Here is a 6,298-nt window from a genome sequence, read left to right as displayed (position 1 = left end):
ATGAACAGAAGACATCAGCTCTGGTGGGAAGATTTTGGTTCAACCTTCCCTCCTTGTGGTTGATTCACCTTTGGGCATGGAGAAGGAGGCTGTTTCCCTTGGGCTTTTTCCCAAACTGTAGTTCTGGGTGAGGTCTATGCTGCTGAAATCTCAGCCCCTCTATCAGTGATGCGGTGTGTGCTCACCTTAGCCAGCAGAAATGGGCTTTGGTTGTCTTGGTGTGTGACAGTGGTAGAAGGGACATAAGAACAGCCAATCTGCCCTGTACCTTGTCTCTGCCCAGTCATGGGGACATGTAGCAGCCATTTGGTCCCTCCTTGGTTCCTATTCTCCCTCCTTTCCCTTGAGGTCTGTAGGGTAGCTTTGCTGTCTGAACCAAGAGGCGGCATGGACAGCAAAGATGAGGTGTTTAGGGAGTTCCCACCCCATCTCCACATCTGAGGTGGGATACAGAAGACCTTCAGAAGTTCCTTCTTGGGAAGATCCTATCTGAGGAAGTATGGCTCAGTGCTTCTTCCTCTGAACTCTTCTCCACTCCCTCTGTGGCATCAGCAGGACTTTGTTTCCTCCCTCCTCCTTGTGGTCGGGTGCGTTCAACCAAGAGCTTTGACTCACAAATTGCTTTGTGAGTCAGGGACAAGGCTGCTTTCTCTGGGTTTGCCCACGGCTGACCCACCTCCACGCACCCATCCACACAATTTATGCATCAGGTCCAGCCCAACGAGTGGAGCAGGTCCTGCTCATGGGTGGCAACCCAAGCCCCGAGGCTCTTCCTCCCCTTCTGCACGCTGTGGTACTCAGCAGTGGTACGGTGTGCTGCCAGTTTCAATAGGAAAGGGGAATTTGAATGATCACCATTCACCTCCACGCTGGGAAATATCATAGAATGGTTGAATCACTGAATCATTTAGGTTGGAAGAGTTTATCAAGTCCAACAGCTGATCCATGTAACCTTGTCTCTCGGTGCCACATCTCCACGTTTCTTAGAATCATCATAGAATCACCGGAGTTGGAAAGACCACTAAGATCATCAGGTGCAATCGTCAGCCCATGCCCACGGCCACTCTGGACCGTGTCACTCAATGCAAACCTCTCCTTGATCACCTCTAGGGATGGTGACTGCACCATTCCCAGGGCAGCCTGTTGCAATGCATCAGCACTCTTTCGGAGGAGAACGTTCTCCTAACATCCAACCTGAACCTCCCCTGGTGCAACATGGGGTCATTACCTCTTGTAATCTGCATGATCTGGCAGGACAGAGAGACGTCTGCCAAGGGCATTTTCCCACCACTGATGTCAGGAAAACATTTCAAGTGTCTTCTTCCAGAACAGGGAATGCTTGCTCCTGGGATGCAGGCAGTTTCCCGAGCTGTGCTTGGGAATTCCTTTGACTCAACAAGATCCTTGCATACCCCATGAAAGCTTTCTGCCTTCCTTCCGCTGATGGGGAGCAGCCACCACGGGGACCAGATGAGTGGTGAGACCTGGACACCCTTTGGTGCACCATGCCTTGTCCCAGCTCTTAAAATCCACTGAAAATTGGCAGCTCAGGCAGCAGACCCAGAGGCATGCAAGGTGGTAAGAGATCCTTCTGGCCCCCAGCCACCACTGGTCTCTTCCAGCATCCGGACACTGATGGGGACTGCAAGGAGCTGCTGGGGAGGAATGCAAGGCGAGGGCCAAGCCAGGGAAATGCTTTCCACATTATATTCATACAGCTTCCGGCAATTTGCTGCTTCGGGACTTCCTGAGCCAGAGGCTGTACGCATATCTTTCTGTTTGGACTCGTATGTTTCTACACGAGGCTGCGATGCGAAACATCTGGAGAGCATCAGCCGTACAGAGGCAGGAATGCTCCAATCTAGGAACGGGGCCAAGCAGCCCTGTGCAGACCCAGACGGTCCCACATGCACACGCTGCTTCCCCCAAAACCTCTGCTGAGGTTTTAGCAATGGGTGCATCACACCCAGGTGCCTGAAGGGTCTGCCGCCCCATCCACCTCACCAGCATCCCCCTGAGACTCAGGAGTTTAAGCATTTTTTAGGGATGGGAAATGGTTTCAAACTAAAAGAGAGGAGATTTAGATTGGATATAAGGAAAATTCTTTGAAGGTAAGGGTAGTGAGGCACTGGCACAAGTTGCCCAGAGAGGTGGTAGAGGCCCCGTCTCTGGAGGCATTCAGGACAGGCTGGATGGGGAGAACCTGATGTGGAGCTGTGGTTGTCCCTATTCATTGCAGGGGATTTGGGCTTTTAAAGATCCCTTCCAACTGAAATGATTCTGTAACTCTGTGATTCTATGACTCTATGATCTGTGAGGAGCCAGCTGGGTGCTCGTTCAATGGGCAGTGCCAATGAATCATAGAATGGCCTGGGTTGAAAAAGACCACAATGATCATCTGGTTTCAACCCTCTGCTGTGTGCAGGGTCACCAACCACCAAATCAGGCTGCCCAGAGCCACATCCAGCCTGGCTTTGAATGCCTGCAGGGACGGGGCATCCACAACCTCCCTGGGCGAATGGTGGATGTGCAGGGCCATCCAACAACACTGGGATGAGCAGAGTGGTTTTGATCCCTTTAGTCAGCTTGAGGACATCACAGCATTGCTCTCCACCAGACACACACACAAAAATAATATATAAAATATAAAAAGAATAAAAGGGAAAAAGGAAGGAGGATAAATCCCTGTGAGCCTCTGCAAGAAATGTCATCTCCAGCCCCGTTCTCATGGCTACCAGTGGCCCTCAGCCAGAGGGTGCACGCCTGAAACATTTGGCAGAGTAGCCATCAAACGTCTGCTCTCATTGATTAGAGACAGATGCTGCTCTGTGAAGTTGCCTTTAAGTTGGGAGGGAGGAAAGTCCCCACCCTTCGTGCTGAATGCATATTACCTGCTGCAAGTACAGGCAAGGCGGTGACTGCTGATAGCATCGTGCTCTGACAGACCGTAGCATGGGTAAACACCTCGGAGCGCTGCACCACCAGCTTCCCATCCAGCAGGTTGAGCCTGGTCTGGAGAAGGAAACAGAACAGATGGCACTGACTGATCCATCTGCAGCAGGGGGAACCAAAAATCTTCCCTATTCCTTCTTCTTATGCTGTTCCTTCAGGTTTGCAAATCAGCTCAGCTTCCTGAGGGTGGTTGATCTTGGTGTTTTTTTTTTCCGTAGCTTTGTGGTTTTGTGAGATTTTGCTCATGTTTTGGTCCAGAATGCTCTGGGTGCCCTATCTCTGGAGGTGTTTAAGGCCCAGCTGGATAGGGCCCTGGGCAGCCTGGTCTGGTGAGGGGCAACCAGCCCACAGCAGGGTTTGGGGCTGGATGGTAGAATCACAGAATCATTATGATTGGAAGAGAGCTCTAAGATCCCCAGATCCAGCCCCAGCCCACCCCCATCGTGCCCACTGACCGTGTCCCCTGGTGCCACATCTCCACAGTATTTGATCACATACAAGGGGTGACTCCACCACCTCCCTGGGCAGCCTGTCCCAATGCATCACCACTTTTTTGGAGAAGAAATTTTTCCTAATATCCAACCTGTCCCTCCCATGGCACAACTCGAGGTCACTACATGCCATTCTATCACTGGGTTACCTGGGAGATCTTTAAGGTCCCTTCCAACCCAAGCCATTCTGTGGTTCTGGAGGATAAGGAGATGTGGTCGCTGCCCTGAGCATTGTCCAGCTCCAGCTGCTCTCCTACCTGGTATGCTCAGAACAAGCTGGGTCAAGGTCCATGGTTCACCTTTGGGTGGTTTTCCACTTGCTGAGCCTCCACTTTGGATCTAGGCACTAAAGCACCACAGAGATGTGATGTTGCACCTGCAGTACCGCTATGAGGTGGTTGCCACACGATGTGAGCCCAGCTTCCTTGTTGGTTCTATAATCAGAGAATTATTTAGGTTGGAAAAGGCCCTTGAATTCACCAAGTAAAACCATCCCCTAACACGGCAAGTCTACCACTAAGCTATGCCCCTTAGTGCCACATCCACAGGTCTCAAGGGACCTTGTCTCTACCACTTCTCTGGGCAGCCCATTCCAATGTCTCACCACCCTTTCCATGAAGAAATTCTTCCTACTGTCCCATCTAAGCCACCTCTAGCACAACTGGAGACCATTTCTTTGTATTCCTTATGTCTCAATGGGAGTTTGCAGCCCCCAGCACCATCACCACCCCACTGCACCCAAGCATAACCCCTCTGGATAAACAAGAGGAGTGGAAGAGCTGGGACACAGCAACTGGAGTTGGTTTGGGACATAGGGGAACTCAGCATGTCCAGCCATGTGATGTCTCTGCTTGTCACCTTGCTGGTTGAGGATATGAGGCTCTGTTGTGTCTTCTCTTCCTGGGTGGTGCTGAGTTGATGTGATGCTCAATTTATTAACAGGCCTCACAACATCCTGGAAATCAACTAATCCCCTTGTGATAGATGGGGAAACTGAGGCACGGCCCACCAAGGTGACCTGTTCTCCCTTGAGGCATCTGGCTTTGTGATTCTGTGTGGGCACTGGGAGAAGCTGTGCCACACCACCCTTGGGAATAGAAGGGGAAAAGATCAGCTGCTCCTTTTAGGTCCATAGGAAAGATGTAGAAGAGCATCTCATGGAGAACAGAGAGCAGAAGGATGTGAAAAACATATTGCATTTCCCAAAAGACAGGAATATTCATGGGCAGAGCCTTGGCTGGAGCTGGAGAGGAACAGGGCAGGGAGAGCTGCAGCCCAACACAAAGCTGTCCCGAGGCACTGGGAGAGGCCAGTCTGGTTGAACTGACCCCCCCCAAAAATAAAAGGGAGTTGTTCTCAGACTTAAAGGAGACCCATAGCACCCTTCTGCCCATGGGCTTCCCTGTAGGCTAGTGCTTCATCAGCTGTGCATCTTTGGGATGATTCCCAATTGACAGAGGAGGCACCTGTTCCCATTCGTGTCACCGAGGCCCCATTTTACACACGGGTGAGAAGCACTTGCTCTGAGCAATGCTTCATCCACCTCCTGGCCAGGTGCCTTTTCCATGAAACCAGAGTGATCGCATCCAGTTGGCGAACCCGGAGGGAGCTTTGACTCAGAAAGACTTGGCTCTAGCTCTGAAACTTCAGCCTGGTCCCTTGTGAAAACCTACTCTTCTTGTTGGAAGGAATGCACTGGATGGAGCTCAGGTCTCACCGTGTCTTTTTATAACTCTGTTTGGGTGGAGGAAGCTGAGCCATGGCATGAATTCTGTGGGGTCTGGATGCTTGGCGACACCGTTTATATGAGGGTGACGGGTTGAGGTCCCCATCTGAAGGCACCACAGGGTGGGCCGTCTGCTCTATAGCACTCTGCTGTCACCTGCACTTTGTTTGCAAGCTACACAACATCCTCCCCAGAGCCAGCAGATCCTCCAGCCCTCCAGTGCCAGGTAGTGAGTGTGGAGATGGCAGCTGAGGGATCTATTTCCACCTCTGCCTTTGGCACAGTGGGAAGCTCTGACTACCCCCAGGTGTTATGTAACCTCATGATATAAAGCAACTTACGTCGGAGGCTTTAATTAGCACTGGGAAAGTATTTCAGGGATGCTCCAGGCAGATAGCATGCCAGCAGATATCCCTCTCCAATGCCCATTGAAACTGGTGTTATGGGCATCTAATCGCAGGGAGCAGCAGTCCTGGGCTGGACTTAGCTCTCATACCCAACAGTAGGATGGAGAAACAATCCAACAGGACCCACCTGAAGATCTGCAGATGTCCAGGGCAGGATAATCCCATGTGTCTGGGCACCCAGATGGGATGCAGTTCTATGGAGCAGCTCCTGGGACCAACACGAGACCACGTTCCATTTGGGGTTCCCCAGTCCAAGAGGGACCTGGGTGCACTGGGGTCAGCCCAGCATGGCACCATGCTGGGACATGGCTCAGTGTGGCTGGATTGGAACACACTGCCCAGGGAAGTGGTGGAGTCACCACTTGAACACTGGAAGTGTGCAAGGAATGTGAAGATGTGGCACTGAGGGACATGGTAGGGATGGGTTGGGGTTGGGCTAGGGGATCTTATAGGTCCTTTCTAACATTAATGATTCTATGATTCTATGATCACCCACTTGCAGTGTGTTGTGGCCATGCCCAGCCTCGAATATTGTGCATTTAGCCACACATTTTGTCGTTCTTAACCACAGCCTTATTTTGGAAGAACAGCTGAGCTATTTCATATAGGTTGTTTCATTCAAACCCTGCTCAGTTTCTATGCTTCCTCATGAGGAAGCATGCTTCCTACATCTTTGAGCTGTACCTCAGGCAGCACTGTTGGGGCACAGTTCGACTCTCCCT

This window comes from Lagopus muta, chromosome 4 (assembly GCF_023343835.1).
Source record: "Lagopus muta isolate bLagMut1 chromosome 4, bLagMut1 primary, whole genome shotgun sequence".
Lineage (NCBI taxonomy): Eukaryota > Metazoa > Chordata > Aves > Galliformes > Phasianidae > Lagopus > Lagopus muta.
This window is presented reverse-complemented; position numbering follows the sequence as displayed.